A 23,741-nucleotide genomic window follows, 5' to 3' on the forward strand; every position below is an offset into this window, starting at 1 on the left:
ATAATGAGGGTTTTATTTTTACCAATAACCACCATCAAACTCGTCTTCACTTGACAAGAAATATTATGTTTCAAACGATTTTATTTGCACAATTAATTCAGTTCATTTGACATTTTCTTTTTACAGTACTTTGTGTTATGATTTATATAATGTGACATCATAACGTTTAAAATCTTGAATTATTTTCAGAAAACGTTTTGACCAGGTAATAATCAATATAGGTGACGTATAACCAGGACACAAAAATGGAATGAAAGAACAGTTAAAAAAATCAAGCTATTTTAATTTTGTTCTCATTTAAATGTATAGCTAATAATTGTGCTTTTAAAACATTAAATTAGGCTACATTTAGCGTTGTCTATTTTAAAAACGCTTAAAATTATAGAGAAATTGAAATGAAAGGCATTTTTAACAATTTCCAATTTCAAAGGCAATACATGTTTGGATTGGTTGTGCCATTAGACTGTTATCGCACGAGGATTTATATTTACCATCTGGTGCTGGATTGAGCTCTCGGGTCTGATCGTGCCTTGACGGTTGCCCGAACCTGTTTATTTTGGATACTGGCTGGCATCATTGGTGTGAACAGAGAATTTTCTTGCAACAATGTGAAATATTAAACAATAACTTCATCTTGTGTTTTCAGTTGCCAGTGTTATCGGAACGAGCCAACAGGACTACTTGAAAGCAACGCCTGATACATGCACAGGTGGCGAAAGTGCATGGAAGAGGGTTTAATTGCTCTGCGGTTAGAGGTGACATTTGAGCTCTTTTATACAAGGCATTATAGTTTCTCTGGCTATCTTGGCAAATTTGGTAGTGAACTGAAAAGACAGCTTGAAACCTAGTCATCAATAGCCAAAAACAAGATTTAAGGACATTGCATAAAGCATCATTTCAAAATGTTATATAAATGCAACATAACCATAATGATCATTTTTAAATGGGACAGATTTATAGCAAAAAACATTATTAAAATGATTATACTGTGAACCCTGAGTCACACAAACCCCTGCAGTTTTATTTTTTCAATTTATTTATGACAGATGGCCATAAGTCATTTAGTCTAAATTATTATCTGTTCATATCCACCTGTACATTAATGTTCATAGTATATAGCCATCTGTATATATTGTTCATACTGTCATATTTTCATAGAACATTCCTACTGCAAAATATTTTTATAGTCCATGCCCACTGTATTATATTCTCTCATATTGTATTCTGTATTTATTCTAACTGTATATCCTGCACTTGCTAACTGCACTTCTGGTTAGACCTAAACTACATTTCAGTACACTGTACTTGTATATGTGTAATGACAATAAAGTTGAATCTAATCTAATCTAATCTAAAGCATTTAAAAAAGTAATTGGCATTTCCTCTTCCTAAATGTTTTAAAGGGATACTTTCCCCCAAATATCATCATTGACTCACCTTCGAGTTGTTCCCAATCTGTATAAATGAAGGATATTGGAAGAATACTTTATGCCAAACAGATCTTGCCCCCCTTTGACTCCCATACTTTTTCTTTTTGTTTTGTTCTGTTGAACACAAAAGAAGACATTTAGAAGAATGCATGCAGGACAGCAACTACCATTGTATATTTCCTACTATGGTAGTCAACAATGGGGTGCAAAATATGTCTGGTTATAAGCATTCTTCCAAATATCTTTCTCTGTGTTCATCAGAACAAGGAAATTAATACAGACTTGGAACAAAGGTGAGTAAATGATGACAGTTAAAGTATGAAGTATTCCTTAATTTTTTTCACACATGTACAGAAGCTTTGATTTAAACTCTAAGGGTCAATTCTACTGCACACATGGTGACGCATATGAATTGAGAAGGAAAGGATATGGAAATGACCCCCTCCTACAAGTTTAGAGTATTTTATATCCTAAATGGCCAATTGATAACTTAATATATTGATAACACCATAAACCGTTATATATACGTTTTCTAGTGTTAACTATATAAAAAATTAAATATTAAAATAGAATTATATTATACAATAGAATTATACACGATGGATGCAACACTTTCAAGATTTCAGCATTCTTTCATGAAAATACTTTTCAAAGAAAATTATTGTAGAGCTTGACACAGATCCTGGTGAAAACAGTGTTTGTTGATATATGATTATCTGTTTCAAATCTCCGTTTCCCAAAGCATTCTGGTCTCCTTTTCAATGTACACTGAAGCAGCATATTTGCCAGCTCTGCACTAAAGATGATGTTTTGTATTGATTGGGTTTTGTGAGTGATATTTACACACCTGCCACACTGATGATAGCCGGAACAAATTAAACAACAAAATGAAAGAAAACGTGATCTGTGTGTGTGTAGAGGGAGAGAAAGAGAGTGAGAGATACCCTTTGAATCTGTTTTAGTATATTTGCTGAATTAATTACTATAAAGCACCATTTATAACATATTGGCAATTACAAAGATTAGTTTGTTTTGTCTTATTCTGAGTTTCAGTGGATGGAGAAGTACCGTTCCATGGTACATCAATTTGCATTTGTTTTGCTATTGGTCGCAGATGCATCAGGAACTCTGTGCATACATCAGCTTGTTTTCATCAAATCATTAAACAAGGTTTACGGTCCGATGCTATCATATTATTTGCACCCAGGAGGTTGTATAGAAAGCTGGTTTCTAGTTTGATAGCTGCCATAGCGTATAAAATTGCGTCTTATCTCTTGGGGTGCCATATGTCGCAAATAAAGCAGACATAAATGTCTTTGTGCAATCAACAACTGAGCATTTATAGATGTGTTTCAAGCACTGATGCTGCTGATGATCCTGCATTGGGCAAAATAAGGAAAAGCACTTTCTTTTTATGGTGGAAGAGAGATAAAAACACAAAGCTTTGAATAACAAGCTGCAAAGCAGGCTAATAAAGATATGTATTGTTTGCAAGTCTTTTTAAAGCTAAATCAAAATCCTCAAAAGTGTCCACGAAATTAAAATGACATTAAATGTTAATAAATGAAACCAGGCTATTTTAATTATGCACTTTATTATAAAACCACAAAACTGAATTCTTTAAAAAATTGGTTTCTTATACAGATCAACTGCAGAAATTGTAACTGTTCTTCGAACAAACAGAGGTCCCACAAGATGGGTCTTTAGTCCTCAGATTTGCCCCTGTGCTGAGCTGAATAGGGGATCAGAGAGCATTTTTCCTCGTATGTCTACACCACTTCCCTCCACACAGTTGTCTGGTGTATATACAATATATGTCTTCTTGTTTGGGCTGTGCAAAGAGATCTCATATTCTTTGAGACCTGTCTTGAGATGTGTGTTGTCACTGTTGTGGTGATTCTTTTCCAAAGAAATGAGTAAACAGCTTGACTTGGAAGCAGATACACAAATTCTCATTGTGAATTAAGAATTATGCAGCAGTTCATGGGCATGAGGTGTTGGTGTAAACAGTTTGAAACATACTTGATGTAAATCTGAGACCTTCCATGTTAAAGTATCTATTTAGGTATTTTTTATTTTTGATAACAAGCCATTTATACAAAATCTTTCAGAGTGACATTCAGGTCACATGTCAGAATCAAGTAGACAAATATCAAATATTTTCGATCAGCAAACCACTTTAAATAAGAGTGTAGTACTCTGTATAAATAAATAAATAAACAGTTGTTTGTTTATGTAGCGCACACATATGCTTATTGCTTTTGCAGTACATAGAAGTGATTTTAATGATTGCGTCTTATAAAATAAATAATAACGTCTTATCTCTAGTCGCAGTGACTTATCAACACGTTTTTTATATTGCCCACATTGGAAGGGGAGGCAGATGGCCCTGGTCCACTTGGATTACAGCCCTATTAAAAACATGCCGGTTTCACACTCCACAATGCTACATTTGATCTCTGAGCCACAATCTGTCTCGTCCAATCAATATCCAGTCCATCGGTAGATGCTTTATATCTGCAATATAAGCCACCTGTTTCACTTGTTACAGTTCTGGACTGTATTTGTTTTAGCAAAGCACCGATTAAAAATGACAGTCAAATCATCATAGAATCGGGGTAATGCATTTAACATGCTCATTTGTTGCTGTAAACTTATACAATATAAGTTTAACGCAAAGTAATGTTTGTTTCATACAGTGTTCTGTACGGTCCCTCACATATAATACATTGTTTTTTGTGGTATGTAAATAAGATGAACATTGATAAAAACTATTTGGAAATAAATAATAGTACAACGAGCTATGTTTCCATTATAAACAATCTCACTCAAGCACAACAATCTGATTTCTATCAGACAGGCTGCACATATCTTGATGCTGGCACGTCATTAAAGTTTCTCATTTAAATCAATAGCACCTTCTCATCACCCCACCAAGAGGGGCTCTTTATTGCTCTGCACCTGTTTTGGAACTTTTCTATCATTCTCTCCCACATTATATTTACACAACAGTTTTGTTCCATCACTCATTTTGCCTCTCACAAGAATCCCGTTTGCATGAATTGGCTTTTCTTCTTTTGAAACCATGATCCATGATTGTGTTTTATGATGTCATAGTCCATGACCTTCCAAATAAACCCTCTAAGTCCCGGATAAGCTGTTTTGTGGATCCAAAACATTCATTTACAGTATTAAAATATACCAAAAATACAGATGCCATTAACATTAGCTGTCATTTCAGCTTCATGGTACAAAATATAACTATAACTAGTTGACTAAAAACTATTAGTTAACCTGAGTATCTATTAATCTGAATACCATAAAAGACAGCCGTACATTTGAAGGGTCACAACTCATGACCATGAACAAAAACCATTAGGGTTGAATGTCTTATATTCCTTCTCTCACCTCCAGAGCAGCAGCTGAACTTGAGTTCATCCAGATATGTATGGTATTACTACGGTGCTAATGAGAGAAAGAGACTAGTTCCACTTCCTGACTCGATTATCAGAGAAGACATGTGGTTGAGATACAGAACAGATTAGAGAGACCACCTGCAGCCATGTAAGGGGTTTAGAAAATGACACAAGACTGAATTAAATCATGCTCTAATCTTTCCAGAAAATACACTCTGTCAACATCACGCTACTTATCATTCACATCTTTACTTATAAAACAAAAAAGTGAGAACCATCTGCGTGATTTGTTTGTGCACTACTTCATTAAGGACGACAAATGCGACCGGGATGTGAAGAATCATTATACGTTCACAGTTTTGGTACCAGGACAAAATCCCACTTGTTAGATACGTGGCACCTTGGGAGCATGACCAAAAGCAACACACGGGGCACAGTTTCAGCAAAGTATTTGCCACAATGGGATTAACGTCTGTAGGCCAAAATAATCCCAGTTGTCTCCATTGCACCATGCTGACCCACCCTGCAAAAATGGAAGATGAGAGTGATGATAAACAGGCAAAAGATAAGGTAGTGTGTGTGAGTGAGCAACATTGTTTTCATGATTAATACCCTTACAGCTGTTTATACGTTTTCTGTCACTGGGATGGACTGTAGGGTCAGCAAAACAGTTCGGGTAATCTGTTGCATGGGGCGCAGGACTACAGGCCATCTGTGGGTGTGACGTGGTAAGTAATCAGTCAACAAGTGATGTGTTTACTTCGGTAAGGCTTCATACAAGTAAATACAATACATGTAAATACATCACAAACAAGTTCAACTGATCTTGACCTCATAGACTGCATTATACCCCCATTCTTTAAAAGTATGATCTACATTCACTTCAAATAGGTTGTGGTATGCTGCAGTCTCCTCTTTTTTTCAAAATGCTCCCTGAGGACACTTGGTACAAGAAAGTACTAATGTATAGAGCCTATGTTGCTTTGTACAATTTCTGCTTTAATAAAATGTGATTTTGGATAAACACAGAAACGTTTAAAGAAAGCATTTGATTGAAAACATGAGACACTTTAAGTTAATAGAGAGCTATTAAGGCTAATGGAGGTCATGGAGATCATGCGAAACAAGGCAATCAGGGACATGGCAGGAACACTTTGCAGCAGCTTAATGTTCGGTAAGTAGAGCACTGTTTCTTTAAAAAATATGATTTAAAATATGAATTCATACCTTCTATGTTTCTTAACCATATTTGCCCATAGTGTTAATATTTGTTCAAACTTTCATTAAATGATGTGTGAGCTTGGATTCAATGAAGCAGGTTGTATCTCTCTTATGCTGATAGATCATGGCAGGCTATTCATTTTGTGGAAGCAAATGCCAAATGCCAAAAGCAAAGCAAAACGTAACTTTTTGAAAAGTGTGTGTGTCCTATCCTTTTTAAAAGTTGAGTTAGAAAAAGAGGTAATATACCAATGCTTTTTTTCTTTTATTTCTTTTATTTTCTTGTTTTTTATTATTCTAAAGTGTTGAGTAAAAAGTTAGTAACTCAGCCCCAGTCCCTATTAACTTTCATTGGTGACCCTGGACCACTATGGGTACATTTTTCAAAATCATATTGCTGAATAATTAAGCTTTTCAAAGATGTATGTTTGTTAAGATAGGACATTATTACACCGAGATATAGCTATTTAAAACTCTGAAATCTGAGGGTGCAAAAAAAGTTTAATACTGAGAAAATCACCTCTAAGTTGTCCACATGAAGTCCTTGGCATACACACAAAAATACAGTTTTGATATATTTATGCTAGGACATTTACAAAATATCTTCATGGAACATGATCTTTCCTTAACAACCAAATGATAAACGAAAAATAGATAATTATGACCCATGCAATGTTTTGTTGGCTATTGTCACAAATATTCCCATGCTACTTAATTTTGAAGCTATAAGTCCTTGATTTTAAGTATGAATTTAAGTAAATGATGACAACTGTTCACTTTTGAACGAGTTATCCCTTTGTGAAAAGACCATATAGTCTAAGTGAAGAGAAACGTCCGAGAGCATTTTTGGCCTTTGCCTCATGATTCAACTCTAGGTCATACCTAACGAAAAGATGAGGGTGTTGGTGGATGTTATCCTTAAGACAGCAACGATGAGATGCTTTCAAAGCCTCCCAAGGGTTCTCTCAAGAGATCTTGTTAGTCACTTTACAAATTAACCACCAGGGTTCACATCTGTAATGCTTTGGGTCATAGGGTCATCTTTGGTAGTAGACAAACCGATCTTCTTCTGTGTTTACACTTTTGGATTCAGGCACCCTTTGTAGCACATTCAGTCTTATTGTAGATTTACCTTGAGGTCACATAGAAAACCAAGATACTAAGAACATTGGCTATTTGGGGGATCTGTACAGGTCTTTTGGTTTGACATTTATGAACAGTTGATGGAGTTGATGCAGTCCACCAAGCTCATACCGTTCAGCACAACCTGTCTGAGATGATATTTCAAGATTAACTCAAGCAAGACTCTTCATTTGTGACTCACTACCACATGTTAAAATCTTTCATATAAATCAAATTTTAACCCAGAGATGATTTATCACTATTATAGATCCATTCATATGAAGGTGTCCCTCAGAGATCCAGACTATTGAGGAGAAAATTGAATCACTTAGGAAGCCAGGGTCAGAGGAAGTGACCTCAAAGTGCTGACACACAATTACTCAAAGCAAGGGTTCTGTCACGGCCTGTCACGGTTGTAAAGTGTCGGGTAAAGTGTATGTTTCATCTGACACGGCCTGCTAAACAGCTGATGCAACTTTGCTGGAGACAGTATACTTGTATACAACAACTAGCTTATGACTTCATCAATATCAAGCGAGGAGTCCAACAAATCCCAAAGGACGATGCATTCTATTTGCAAAGTGTATATAAGTTCAATCATGTCAGGACGGGTTGCTTTGTTGACGAGAATCAATAGTGCTTACATAGAAAGCCATCATGTAAATTCTAGCAGATACGTTAAAACAAGGTTTATGTTTGCAGTGAAAACGACGAAGTGTGTATACCCATGATTTTAACCGGAAGTATTGCTCGTCCTTAAACTGTCGTGATGTTGTAGCCATTGACCGTCATTACATGGAAGCCTGATGAGGCTCTTAATGAGCGGTTGCCCATGAGCTTCCTGGTCAACAAGGAAGGGGCAGAAGAAAATTATGATGACCAGCGCAACAAAGCAATAATATTTCTGTTTATCTGCTTTGGGATGGGTCAGGGGTATTTTTGGAAGCCTGTTGTTTTTTCCTCTGTAAATTCCAGGTTCCGCTTTTTTTCCGTCTTCCCTCTTCTCCCCTCGTTCCCAGACCGCGAATGCATGGACGCTTCCTCTGCCTTCTTCCTATTCTTAACCCCTGATTGCTAGGAAGTGCATGTGTGTGCGCGTGTGCACGTGTGTCTGTGGCAGAGAAATACAAAAATATTTTATGATGAGGGGGAGCGTGTGTGGGGGATATGGCCATTAAAGAAACGAGGGGAGAGTGTCATTGGTTCTAAGAATGCCGCTTTCTTGGAAACAGCTGCTGAGAGTTAGTGTTTAACACTGAGACCTGTAAAGACAACTCTGTAATCTACACGCAGATGGATTGAAACTCCAATCAAGCTTTGGAAGGCTGAAATGATTGTGCTGCATTGTATTCGTTTTCTTGATTGCAGGGGTGTGATGGGGCAACTGTTTTTGCAATTCTGTTCCTTGCCTGTAGCAGTGCAGAAACATTAGTGACACCAGTAAGCCACACAAAAAGCATTAGTAGTTGTGACCTCAGGAACAGATTTACCACTGTTAATGGTTTGTTACATCACTGCCAGATACCAACCCAGCTGCAGTTGCAGAACTAATCAGCACAGATAATTATCTTTGCACTGCAATGTCTTTAAAGTAAAATGATTATTTATAAGGTACATAGAAAGACGTCATCCGAGCTAACAGGGAACATTCCCATAACTTCCATAGCGTTCTTAATACAAAAAAAATATGTTTTCGAGCTGAAACAATACATTCAAAAATAACTTTTTCATAACGTTTTCGTTGAATGCAATGTTTGTTTAAAGTTCACATATTTTACAGCGTTCTGCATACACTGGAAGAAATGGGACGTTTTCAATATGTACTCAGATATAACGCTTTTATTGCCTAAAAGTTTTACTAAATGTTTTAATGTTTTTAATGTTTTAGAGATTTGCAATGTCTCTTTACAATCTAAAACAACATTCTAAAGGTGTTGTTATTGGTGTGTGTCAGCTACAGAAACAACAACCCAAGGCTCTAAAATAAAAGGCAGAGAAATTAAGTCTAAACCCTATTTAGTGTGAATAAAAACAAAACATCATTCAGAATGCTGATTTCTAACTGGTTGAAGAAAATCGGTCCTTATGCAACCTTATAAACTTAAAGGTCCAGTCAGTGAAATCTAGTTGCAACCAACCGCTCCCTACACCCCTCCTTTTCAGAACATGGCGAATTACATGCAAGGGGTTCGCTGTGTCTTTAGATAGAAATAGCTCATTCCTAATGTAATAAAAACATAACGCTGTTTTGTGTAAGCGCTTTATACACCTGAAGGCACAGCTATGTATATTATATTGCATTTTTATCAATAGATCATGACAAATTACACACTGGACCTTTAAAGGGATAGTTCATCCAAAAATGAAAATTCTGTCATCATTTACTCAACCTTGTGTAATTCCATACATGTACGCTTGCTTTCTTTTGCAATACACAAAAGAAGAAGATATTTTGATGCAAATGGGGGCAGTTAACTACATTCTTCAAAATATATTCTTTTGTGTTCTGCGGAAGAAAGAAAGTCAAACATGTTTGAAATGAAAAGAGGTTGAGTAAATGATTTGATAGTTAATAAATGACAGAATTTTATTTTTATGTCAACTATCACTTTAATGCAGCTGAATACAAGTCTCTTTATTTTGTAACTTTATATGGAAGAGACAGTAACATTACAAAACATCGCTGCCACTCAAAAACAAGAGAACAGCAGAAACACATCTTTGTCTAATTTCTAGTACAACACATTTTATGTTACTTTTAACACAACTTGCACCCTTTTTATTTCTTTGACACATAATTAACACAAAATGTTGTGAAAATAACACACAATCAGTTAAATAGCATAACACAAACTGTGTTAATTTTAACACATCATTTTTAAGAGTAATTCATAATTACAATAACTGACACAAGAGCTTTTTATTTTGGTTCTATTGGTCATCGACGATCATTTAATGAGATCTGTAATCCATTTTTAAATTGCTTTGTTATTAAAAGCAAATTTGATATAGGGTAACGATATACATATTGATTAAAGATTTAAAAAGGTGTTAAATGAATAATCTTGTAATGTATAATGTTATGTAAAATATTGTTAAATTATTTTACAATTATTAATGTCATTCGTGTTTTTATAGCAATATAGAGTAAAAAAATTACAATAGATAGTGAATATTATGCATATAGTATTTATTATAAAATATGCGTGTTTCTATTACAATGACTACATTTTGTGATGAAATGTAATATGCAAAATGTGACAGAGCTGGTTTGGTTAGCACACAAAATATTTTTCACTTAAATCTTTTACTATAACAGTGGTTCAGTATTGCCATATACTTATGACTTATAGTGCCAACATTTCTTTTAAGGTCCCGGTATAAAACATCTGAATATTTAACCTAAGGATGGTGTCAATCTTATGGATCTAATTGAGGAACCTGCCATTATCTGCCTTTAGGCAGAGGTCGTTATTATGACTGTTCTTGCAATTTGAGAAGTGTAAATTACTTTGCTAAATGACAGGTGACCTGGCAGACCGAGAAGAGTGTTCAAAGTGGCCTTAGAATGGACCTTCAGGCAAGCAACACATACCAGACAAATGGTTGCTGCTTGGCAGTACAAAATCCACTTGTTATAGATGAGTAGATTTTTTGGAGTTTATGCTTTATTTCATGGGTGCCAAGTATCTAACAGTATAGTAAAATAACAAATGTATGCTACTCCGGTGTCTTTAATCCAGTTGGCATGTCTGTAACGCCAAAGTTACAGTGAGACTAAAGTGATTAAGTTCTTCGTATTCAGAATCCAGAAAACAACCGGCATTTAAATTAAAACATTAAAACAGAATGTCAGCCAATTTTATGTTTATCTAAATGTATTTGACATGGAACTAATCGAGGACCTGTGGTAAATGGTTACTGGGCAACACTAACAGTTGTAGAAAAGGTGAGACATGCATATGACTTAACCAAGATCTTCATTAAGAGCAGCATATACCAGCGACGTGGTTGTTTAGAGACAGCGTCAGCACCCAAAGCTTGTTGTTGATATAAAAACAAGGTAGCTCAGCTTCACCAACAGTCCAAGCCACAAGCCAGTCTGCTGTGTTTACAGAACAACATCAGCCTCTCCAGAATTAGCAGTTTTCCAGCAAACAAAACTTGCCCAAGTTCAGCTGGAAAAACGCAGAAAAGGTTATTCAGCCAGCGAGGTGGATTTTGTTGTTTTTCTCACCAGAAGATATCATTAAACAGGAGAGTGTAAGAGAAATGCTGTAGTTCTGTTAATGGTGTGACTTACCCGACAAAATGAGAGTCCTTAACTCTTTAGTACAAACAAAAGCACATTTTCTTAGGAACACAAAGGAATTCATATAACCATTTATAAAATGAGAAATAGTGACCAAAAACAATAAACACAACTGTGTGCACAATTTGTGTGTATCACACTATCCCTGACCAAAAATGAATAAAATGAATTAGCTAAATCTCACATACAATTACCTTACTCAACATACAGTTGTTGTAAACACATAAGGAGTGTGGATGGGGGGTATGTATGGATTAGGATAAGGGATGGTTGCAGTGTAACCGTGGAAGCCCCAAGCAGGTATGTAATGGGGTAAGAGTTCAATGTTACATAGGGATGTACCACAGGTTGACCTAGTGTATCATAGGTGTACAGTTGCTTTGGTCTTCACTCTCTGGTTAATCTTCTAACCCCAGTTTCTTCCGTTGGTGGACTCTCAGCCTCTCTCTCTAAATCTCCTGGGTCACTCCCAGCCTTCTGTCCCCCTTCCTTGACAGCACCATTTGGACCCACGGGTACAAGGTCAGTATTTGTCTTTCCATATAGTGAAGTTTCATTTGCTCTTGGTTCCCCTATTTTTGGTGGCTCATTTGAGTTCTCTCTTTCTTGGATTTGATGGTCTTCTCTTGCAGACACTAACTCTGGAACTGAGCTATGCTTTGGTGCAGTCCAGCTGGCTGGAATCCACAACCAGTATCTTTCCTCACTACTTTACTCATCCGAGTTAGTCCTGTCAGTCCTGTCCTGTCTTTCTGTTTGTCCTTCTTTGTGTTTTAGGTCTTGCCGGTTGGGATGTTGTTATTGGAGCCTCCATAGGTAGGCATTTTACAAGCAATAACAGTTTCCGATGTAACGTTCTGGTTTTACTGTTTTACTCTGTTATCAGGGTAGACTACATACACTGGATTGTCTGAGACCTGTTCTTTGACCACATGAATCATCTTCTCCCAGTAAGAGCGTTGTTTCCCTGGGTTTCTGCACTCTCCAAGGTTCCTAATGAGAACTCAATCTCCATTTTTCAATACCTCTCGCTTTTCGGTCGTATTGCACCTTCCCTCTTGCATTTGCTTGTTGACTGTTTCCCTCAGCAATCTTGTATGCTTCAGCCATCTGTGCTGCCCACTTGCTCGCATATCCTTCTGGTGTGATTTCTCAGGTCTATGGGAAGGTCAAGATGATGCCCATACAACAGGTAAAAGGGAGAGAACCCTGTGGACTTATGCCACGTGCAGTTGTATGCATGTACAATTTGAGGCATGTGATCTTTCCATCGTTTCTTCTCTTAATCTGTAAGAGGGTCCTGTTAAGTCTCTCAACAGGATTTCCTTGAGTGTGATGGCGATGTTTGGGAATGGCCAATTCCAGCAAACTGTCTAAGTCCTCATTTTCAAATTCTCGGCCCTAGTCATGATGCAACTTGGCCGGTTATCCAAAGCGTGGAATGTAATCCTGCTACAAATGCTCAGCTCCCGTCTGTCCTGACTTGTTCTTAGTAGGTTAGACCTGGGCAAATCTTGTTAAGTGGTCCATGACCACCAGGATGTACTCAATGCACACCAACTCCATGGGTGAGTGTGTTGTAATGGACCCCATGGGTGCCAGGACGTGTACGGTCGGTTTCTTTTGTTTTATACATGGGCACTTCCTGGTCAAGTACTTCTCCACTTCAACCTTCATGTACGGCCAGCAAAATCTTTCTGTCAACTGACTCATTACTCGTTCTGTGCAGACATGTCCCATATTGTCATGTAAATATTCAAGGACAAGTTTTTTGTACTTGCTCGGTAAGGCGAATTGTTTCCCTCCTTTGTTCTTCGGTATAGGAGTTCTGTGTAGCCTGTTTCACTCATAAATCAACTTCCTGCTGGTTCCCTTCACTCCTCCCTTCATCTCGACCATAAGTCCAACACCATCCTCTTTCCACTGTCTCACCTGTGAGATTACTTTATAAGTATTTTCTTTTTGGGCTTGAATCAGCTTATTATGCTCTATTGCTGGCAGGCAGGTGGTAAGTTGTCTTGGTTCTTTCTCGACAATTAACATGTACAGAGCAGCAACCCAAAGCTACGTCCTTTTTTCAGCTACATCCCTGCCTCCCCATACTGCCTGCACTGCCCCATGTGTAGCCCATCTGAGCATTCTGACTCATATGCTTCAATGTCCAGGGGAAGCCCAGAAAGGGTGTCTGGATCAATATTGATCTTCCCTGCCCAATACTTACATGTACATTTATGAAGCAACAGTTGCCTCCTAGTGTGTCAATCAGATCTTGTATCCTGGGCAGTGGGTGTTGGTCTGGTATGGTTTTCTTCTTATGTAGACGATAATCAACACAGAGCCTCAGTTAACCATCCATTTTGCGGACCCAGACCACTGGAGCAGAATTTGGCGACTTTTATTTTACAATCGATCCTTTTGCCAAGAGGTCCTGGATGTAGCCTTTCACCTCGTTGAACAGGGGTTTTGGTATGGATGAGTATGCTCTCTGCACTGGGACGCCATCTTTAAGAGTCGGCATCTGCAAAGTTGGTATGCACCCAATGTCCTCATCATCTCTGCTGAATGCACCAGACTCCTCATATAACATCCTCTTGACCCCCTCCCGTTGGCTTTCGGTCAGATCCTCCAGATCGATAGGTGGGTGCCACAATGTGTGTACTCCATCCCCTTGAGTGGTCGAAGCTTGGACCTTTTCTATATGCCTCGTTCGATTAGCTTGCTCAACATCCACTATTCTCTCAATTCACTGTAGTGTCCCAATCACTGTGCCTCGCAGAAGATTCAGATTGGCCCCTGTGTTATTCCCAATAGGTACAGTGATGTATGAGTTATGTTCAAGTGTTATCTCCAAAAGATCTACAAATCTCTTAGGAACACATAGGAATCAATATAACCATTATATAATGAGAAATAGTGAACAAAAGCAATTAACACAACTGTGTACACAGCTTGTGTGTATCACACAATCCATATTTTTTCCAGCAATTCTAGAGGCTGGATCTCAGTAGCTGTTAACATGTAAAACAAGCAGGTAAAGATCACTGGCTGTTAATCTATTGCATCTACTCTTGACGGCAGACTTTCAGCTGCAAGACCTCTGAGATATGGTCTCTTACCTTGTCAGATTGAGAAAAGAAAATAATTTCCAGACGTGGTTCTGTGTCTGAAAAGATAACCAAACTTCACATTAGTCAGCTGTTTGTATGGAAGCACAATCAGAAATAGGGGCACATTGATTAATGTTTAGAATGTAAATATTTATGTGAGATGCATTTCATGAAGTGGAATAAACAAGCAGTAGAGGAAGGAGGTGTAAGCTGATTTTTCAACCACTTATAATATGGTACTCAAATTCAAATTTCTCTAGTATTACATTAAATCAGTACAACAGATGTTTTCTAAAAATGATCCTTTATGCATTTCAAAATGATTTAAAGACTAATAAATATAAAAAAATGCCTTCTCTTATCTCTGGCCTCTTATCCATCAAAATATTACTCTAGTTATGGAAACTACTGATTCTAAATCCAGCTGTGAAAGTCATGAATATTTGCAAGCTTGCTTTCATACTTATGTTACAGTTTTACTCATGAGCATCTACCAAATTGCTCACATATGTTCTGTATTTAGATTAAACTAATGTTGCACACATGTTATCAGTGGTATGTAGTAATCACATGACCATACGATAACTTAAAATATCATAAAATATCATTATTAAATTGTGGTGCGCCGTAAGCTGATATGATGAAGCCCAGGGCTTTTTACTTTGCCCTATGGGACTATGTAGTAAAAGCCATTTTATTGACTAATTGATTGCATTGACACGATTATTGTCAAACCATTTTTCTACAAACCACTTAAAGTAGCAGTTCACCCAAAAATGAAAATTCTGTCAATTACTCACCCTCAAGTTATTCCAAATCTGTCTAATTTCTTTGTTCTTATGAATACAGAGATATTTCGAAGAATGGTTGTAACCAAACATTTTGGCTACCATACTAGGAAAAAATATAATGGCTGTCAAAAGTGCCCCAGAACTGTTTGCTTTCCTACATTCTTCCAAATATCTTCTTTTGAGCTTAACAGAACAAAGAAATTGACAAAGTAATTTTCCCCTAACCCCAATGGTGGCCAAGAACTGTTAAGTTATGGTATTGTTTGATTTTTTTTTTTGCTGAACTGTGGTCTTAAAAGTTCACAATTATGTTAAAGGTGATTAAGTTGTGATGACATTGTAGGATCAGGAAAGATTGTGCGCTTTCTGGAACTTCTCAGTTTTGGATGAAAGCAGTGATGACATCATAGAGTTAAATAAATCCCTTTGTCACATGAAATAAGTCATAACAGCTCAGTGATAGGTCATCCATAAATGAAAATTCTGGCATCAGTTATTCCCCATTACATCATTTAAAGCCTGTACATGACCCTTCTTCTGTGAAACACACAAAAAGGATATTTTGAGAAATGTCTTAAGGGTACAATGGGGAGAAATTGTTTGCTTATCAACAATCTTCAATATGTATTTTGTGTTCTGCAGAACAAAGTAAGTCTTGGGTGAGTAGATGATGAAAGAATTTCACTTAGTCTTAATATAATTCATGCATATGATTCATCAGGGGCAGGGGGGGGATATTAGGGAATGAGAGGAAGTGGTGGGGAGGCGGATGAGGGTGACTCAGGTGTGGAGTGGGGATGTGATGAATGTACTCCCAATATATCACAGTATGTAAAGATACAGTAAGTTGTGCTTAGGACTTGTTAAACCGAAAATCAACCAAAATATTTAATCGAAAGCAAAATCAAACTTGAAAATAATTTTCTCTGCATCATGCCTGTGCCATAACATTTGTTTTCACCCACAGTATCAATTGTTTATTCTTTGACTAATTATATTTGTGACTTCAATTATTGTAATGCCAAAGCTTAATTATGTGCAGCATTTAGATATACAGTATATTCTATAGTTGTAGAAACACTGGTTTGTGTTTATAATACGTGTCTGATGGTGCCGTGAGAGTACATAAGGTTTCGTGTGTGTTCATGCGGAAGAGAATGTACTGTACGTTTTCCATGTCAAAAGTGCACCTGTCTCTAATGGGATTCTCCCTCAAGGTAACGAGTCATTTCTCATGAGCAGCGATAGAGTCCATCTTACACAAACACTTTCAGGACGTAATATATTTGATGACCCACCCCGGCTGTATTGTTCTTGTGTTTGTAGAGCCGAGCTTTAACATGCCGTAGATGCTCCTGAATCACCTGACCTACTCTTTGCGCTCTACCTCTCTGTCACTCGTCCATATCCTGCGTGTACATATTAGGGTTGCAATGTCCCAGGGAACCGCACACAAAACACAATGCTGAGAAGGCCTTGCCTCTTTCCTATTGTGGCCTTGTTAGGGAAATGAAAGGGGTGTTCCGTCCATACTGAGCCTCCGATGTTTTTGTCAGTCCCTGTGTTCAAGGATTGCCTGGGAATTATTTGGTTTATCAGCACTATTGTTGCAGGCATGGTATATCTCAATAATCTATCTATTACACAAATTACAGTAGGATTGCGAGGCAGCGGCAGGATATACAACTCACTAAAGTGGAAACAATAGGAAAACGCGGTCTTTCTCATTCGTCTGCGCGTGTATAAAGGGGTGATTTCATAAGTCACAATGGTTTCGTGTGAGAGTTATCCACCAACAGACGTTCACAATACAGTGTGTTTGTAAGGACCTTTCTGGCCCTTTCACAGCTGATGGTTCTCATCCTGCGGGCCCACTGCCCCCGCCGTTCCCCTCACATTCTCATCTCCTCACAGCTTGCTTCTCTTATCTGCAGTCTGCAGACAGCTGTGCGTGTCATTGTGTTTGTCTGCAGCGACTGTGCGATGAACGTGTGTATGTTCGCTTTGACTTGAAAGCAGCGACTGTAAGTGGTTTGGTCAGAGGCGGTGTTTACTTGTATATTCTTGAATATATCGGGATTGGTTTGCTGTATGGAGGCGTGAAAGGAAGGTCTAATAAAATGAGAACATTTCTTGAAAAATCACCAGGTCTTACTCCTAGTGCTCGGAGACAGACTTCAGTGTTTACGGTGAATCCGGGAGGTTGGGCAATAAATGGGTCCGTTTAAGCAAATGATTTAACTGTATGTGCGTGGACTAAAATTGTGTTGTGAAATCAAAACAATAGATTCATTGATGAGAGTTACTCACAGCATTGTCTGTGTACGACATTCTATTTAAATATTTATAAGAATCGCTCAACAAAAATGAACATTCGGTCATTATTTACCCACCTTCTAAAGGTCCAAACCCGCATCTCCTTTACGGAACACAAAATTATATATTTTTTTATAATGTACTGGCACTCTTTGCCATTAAATAAAAAAGAGTGTTAGTGCTTCCAATATTGAAAAAGAGTGCAAAACACCATTAAACTGCAGATAAGGTTTTTCGCTTTCAAGTACTCATTCAGTTCCCCTGTGGGGGAATGAACTACCAGCCTCCACCCGAATTGCAGCATCCTTCACAGCTTTCAAAAACCAGCTCAAAACATACCTGTTCCGCAATTATTTGACTAACCAATAACTGTTACTACAGCTTTAATCCTCCTAGAAGCAAGGCCTTTACACTAACTGTAATGTTTAGCGTGTTGACAAAATGTTTATATGCTTTGGATAAAAGCATCTGCCAGATGCTTAAACTCTTAAGTCTAAAGTCAAACTTTGTTAAGAAAAAGTAATTATTGGATTGAAAGGATCTGACTCAAAAGTATAACTTGTTCACAATTATATTTAATGGTAAATTAATACGTCACACATTTTGCATCTATACTTGCGGCTTTTATGTGGCTCAGTGGTTAGAGCTTGGTGCTAGCAACAGCAATGTCATGAGCTCAATCCCAGGGGATTGCACATAGTCAGAAACAAAGGTATAGTACAATGCAATGTAAATTGCTTTGGATAAAAGCGTCGGTCAAAAGCGTAAATGTACTTTTTGAATATAGCTTGTGATTTCTTTCAGATTTGTGATGGATGCAGCGTTCTGGTGAGAAACATCCTGTTTACTGTGGCCTTCCTGGCTGAGGGATCATCTTTGACATCACTTTATTGTTTATGGCTGAATTCAAGGTAACCACTCATGGAGGTTGCTGTCTGATGCTCTTCCTGATTTTAACACGTATAGAAGCTTTGATGCTAAATTTACTTCTGCATTCTCTGTGTAGATCCCATATGGAACATGAGCACCCATACGGAAACTAAGTGCAAACTTTGCTAATTTTCCAGTTGTGCCTCCTGGTAGTTGACAGCGTAGAACTTTTTATGTCAATATTTATTCCACAAGTTTTTTCCTAATTTCTACACCATATATCATAGAAAAACATAAATTTTTCTGGTTTGGTGAATTGCCAAAGCAAACCCTTGGCTTAGTTATTCAATAAATAACAATAAATAAAATAAGGTGATCATAAACAGTCATGATTTGAGCCAATCACCACATTATTTGAGCCCCCTATAGCCATAAAATGCAACAGGCCTTGGCTTTTAATCATTATTCTGTTAAGGGCTGTTGTCACTTTCCAGATTGCGTGTCAAGATCCCTAAAAATATTGCACAAGGCAGGGAAAATGTCTTGGGAAGGTATTTACATGCTTCAACACACACTATATCTGCCAGCTGTATGTCCTCATTCTGCAACCAAACCTCATCTTTTTACAAAAGTGCACCATTGTGATTCATCTTGTATCATCAGAATACTTTCCCTTTTTTCAGTTTTCCAAATGAAAACCATTTTAAAACATGAGTAAGGCTTACAGTAGGAGTGCAGACAGATATCCAACTCTCCGGGAAACATGGAAATGATAGCATTTTTTTATGTAAGCCATTAGTGCTTTTATCAAGGGTTCATCGAAGTTTATTCCCTACAGTAAAATACAATTTACAATGCTGAGATGTTGTGAAGGTCTATGTGCCTCCTTCACATTTTATTGAATAAGCAAAGCTTTCCTTCACTATATCAAGTGTACAAGTGAAGCTCTCAGGGCAGATGAAAGTTTTTTGAACGATTTGAAGCTGCCGTATTGCATATAACTGCTGGACATTCTCACCACCCACCATTGATAAAGCCAACATATCAAAATCCCTTTAATTGTTTGCCTTTGCTCTGAGTCAGCTTCCTCTAATGCTTCACAATTCCCAACTGTTCCTTCATTCCACCTCCTAAGCCCCCCCCTCCTCCTCCTAGTGCCGCTTCCTGATGTCTCAGTGTGTTATGTTTTCGAGACGTTTCACATCCTTACATGTTGACCGTTTAGCTCAGGTCCTATTACTAACACAGGAACATCTGCGTGATGCTTATTTTCAGCCCTCACATCCTAACACGCTGTTAGTTTGGTACTTTGGCTTCACAGTGTGGATAGTTGGAAATTACAGCAAACGGTAGTAACCCAGAGGACCGATCTCTCTTCTCCACCATCACCGGCCCCACGTCACGTGGTATCATAACACCTCCATAAACCCCCACACATGACAGCCCTTACGAACACAGAAAACACATGGCGCTTTTGGCTGCCCGTGTGAACGTACAAAGGGGCACGTTTGGGGGTGCGTTAACGATGCATATACCAGGGCAATCTGGCACGGGTCCCATTCTGTGTTTCACTCTTTTCAGCGCTGATGCGTTTGGTCTCATAAGCTCTGCTGATTCCCAGCATCTGTTGCCGTGCGATTGCTTGGGACAGACTTCTGTGCTGCTTCAGCGATATAAACAGTACAGTTGCCTAACCCTAACCTAACAACAGATTTTACCTTTTTGGGGTTAGGCGCTGGAATTATTTTTACGAAACGGGACTTAAATGTGATTTGGGATGATAAGTGCATTTTTGTACTCTCTTGGATCAAACTCGAATTTGATCAATCGCAAATCCAATATTCCTCTGGTTGCTTGCAAGGGTTCAGCAGTGTTAGATCCTGGACAGATGGCGGTTTGATTTCATTATTTCTCGGTTTCTTGCCGTACTGGGGCGAATATGGAGCGGGTTGGTTGTTTTACGCAGGACTGGCAAGGATGTGAGCTATACGCTGCCTGTCAGAGCAGTTCAAGGTCAAGCTCGCAGCCTCATTTGCTTCTCATTAAGAAGTTCCAGGCATGCTCAGCCATACCAGGACCCACTTTATTTCCTCTTATTATAAATGATATTTGCGTGCCAATGGCACATGAAACGAGTCTAATGTTGTTATTGTTTGATGAGGGAGTGGAGGTGGAGCTATGGGAGTCATTGAAGGTCCTCAAAGATGATCAGGTGTTGTTTAATTGCTTATCTGCATATAGTTTTCCTGGAAGTCAAGTACCTTTCCCACAGTCTCCGGCTGTTTCCATGGATACGTAGACTCGCAGTGACATGTGACCAGGGGTCAATTTTGATCAGTTCTCCACTCGTAAGTCTCTCTCTCTATTCCTGTGCCTCTATCACTTCTGTTTCCGCTGCTCATATGCTCTCCCTCCATTCCCAGCCTTACCTCTGAGCCTGGGAGCGGAATTCTGGGAACATTTTTCCATGTGAAACTCTGAGCACCAGTCGAGGGGTGTGACGCCACTGCATTGTTTCAGCCGGTGAAAAGAGGAACCGCGCGCGATGAGGCCAAATCCTGTCCACTCCAAAAAAACAGCCACTTTCTCACACTGGCTTCCTTCCTCGCTGGGCAGCTCAAAACAATCCCAACGTTGTAGGGCCCGAGGAGTGTGAACGAGGAATCAACCACACGGAGAGCAAAAGGGAAACGGGTCTTTTTCTATCGGTTTATGCAGACTGTTTATGAGCCATTGAAAACAAACAAAGGGGCAACACTACTCATACCAGCCCCCCAACGGCTGCCAACTGACATCCACACAACAAAGAGTGAACGGGCACTATATCACAGTGAGACAACCGAGCTACTCAGCCGCTGGATGGTTTTTTTCACTAGAGCGGACTTGTTACAAAAACAATGAAAAATCCTTATCATGAAAACAGTTGCCTGTCCTGAGCGATCCGTTTTGTTGCTGCTTTCCATTTTTCTTGTCTAGCTATGGTATAGTCTATACTGTCACCTGGAAAGTTCTTGAGCTCCCATATGAATGTCTATGAGCATGTGTAGTGGAATGGTTAAAACGAAACAAATATTACAAAATATGACATCCAATACGTTTCTAAACGAACACTGTCCAACAGTGAAACAGCGGATAGAGTTACAGATGAAAGCGGTGTGGCTGGAAAAAGAAAAAACATTTCAATCTTATTGGTTTGACTGTTTGTTAAATTGGCCTGAATGAGTCAAACTGGTGGAAATTTTTGGATTTATTACAGAGTAAACAACCTTATTAGACAACAGCTCTGATTCAAAATGAGCTTTAAATGACAAAACACAAAAATGGCCGAGCTGGTTTTTAGCAAACAACCTGCTCAGTTAAAGGTACATCACGATCTGCAAGGGGACCCACAGTGAATGTAGATAGAAACAGCTCTGACAGAAACATAACGCTTCATTGTGTTGGTTATTTACACACCTCTGAAGATATAGTTATTTTTACTATATTGCATCTCTGTCAATACATCCCCGAAAAAATTACACACAGTATTCATCATTTTTCACCCTTGTGTCATTTCAAACCTGTATGACGTTCTTTCTTCTGCAGGTCACGAAAGAAGATATTTTGCAGAATGTTGGAGACTAAACAACCCTTGCCCCTATTGACGTTTTGTATGGACAAAAGACTGGAACCATTTCTCAAAATATCTTTTGTGTTTTCATATGTTTTTTTTAGTGGACTATTGATGTTCTTCATTCCCACTAATGAAACCCAGAACTTTTTATAATCTTTCTTTTTTATCAGGTTTGTGATCCCTCAGGTGTCTGGGCAATAATCTTAGACAGAAAGACTGCTCGCATGCATTCCAGTAATGATTAAAAATAGGGCTGGGTTGCTGGTGGCAGACGGTTCTGCAGATCGAATCAAAGGCATGAGGAATTCCTGCTCACACGACCGCTGGTCTTCGGTGAGCTCAGGAAAATGTCTCATGTAAGGACAGAATCAGCAGTGGTGGTCTGTCTTCAGCAGCCCTGTTCTCAGGTCAGGAGTTTAATGAGTTCCAAATGTGTGCATAAGGCCATGGAGGGGGCTGCATACGTGCCTCCCCCTGCGATGACTCAGAAAGCCCCCCTCCAAATCCTCTGTTCTCATCATTCTATTGTTTTATTCTATGATGCGTTCAGCACGTATGGACACCACACTGTGCTTTTCCAGCTCTTGACTTATTTCTATTTCTATATAAATGGTAGTATACAGTATATGTTTATATGGGTAAATATACCTTGCCATTGTCTGGACCCTACTCAAATTTCCCAGAATGCCTTGAGGCAGCAGGCTTCATTCATCAAATTCCTCTGATCATGTTCATGGCTGCAACTTTTGACAAGACTGTCAATATAAATAGAGCACAAGATGCTCTTGGCCCTTTGAAGAGGCGTCCTGGCAAACATTTTCTTTTTTTGCAAGTAAATGTGTGTTTACACTGCATGTATACCCGCTGTATATGGAAACAGAAGGGGTGAATAAAAACAAAAACAGCCGGGGCAGCGCAGCGTTTCCTGGCCGGTGTGCGTGCACTGTCCTTCGTCTCGCCCCGCCCGAGGATGCTGTTCCTTTAACAACTCCACTCATACACACAAACGCACACACATAGGAGAGAGAGGAGTTCGCTGGGAAAAGCAGTGTCTGACATGGCCGCAGAAGGGTGCGAGTTTGGAGGAAGCACCTGTTCCTCCGCGGCCACTGCTGCTGCGTTTATCTGACCCCAGTCACTTCAGGTGGCTTCCTGGTTTGCGTCAGTCACTTCTCCCTGAGGCCTAGCTGTCATTGGGCAGCGCTGGACCCTCCTCTTGCCGCTGCCGACACAGTCATTGATCTTGAGAGGTTTGTTGCTTCCTGGTTTTTCAGTGGACAGAAAAGCGGTGGGTCTTTGGACCTGACCGATGGGATTGAAATGCCAAACTCTGACATTAGCACACAAGCACATGCATGCAAAAACCCACACACGGATTGTCCGGTTTCTGTGTTTACATGTGTATACTGTATATAAATAAATAATGGGAGAAATGGAAGAGCTAATTTAGGAGTGTGAGAAACATTCATTAAACACAGACGCATATACTTGCACAAAGGCCATGTTAAGCCTTTTTGTTTACCGGTGAGCCAGCCAAAGCTGT

Source organism: Barbatula barbatula (assembly GCF_947034865.1).
Source record: "Barbatula barbatula genome assembly, chromosome: 15".
NCBI classification, from domain to species: Eukaryota; Metazoa; Chordata; class Actinopteri; order Cypriniformes; family Nemacheilidae; genus Barbatula; species Barbatula barbatula.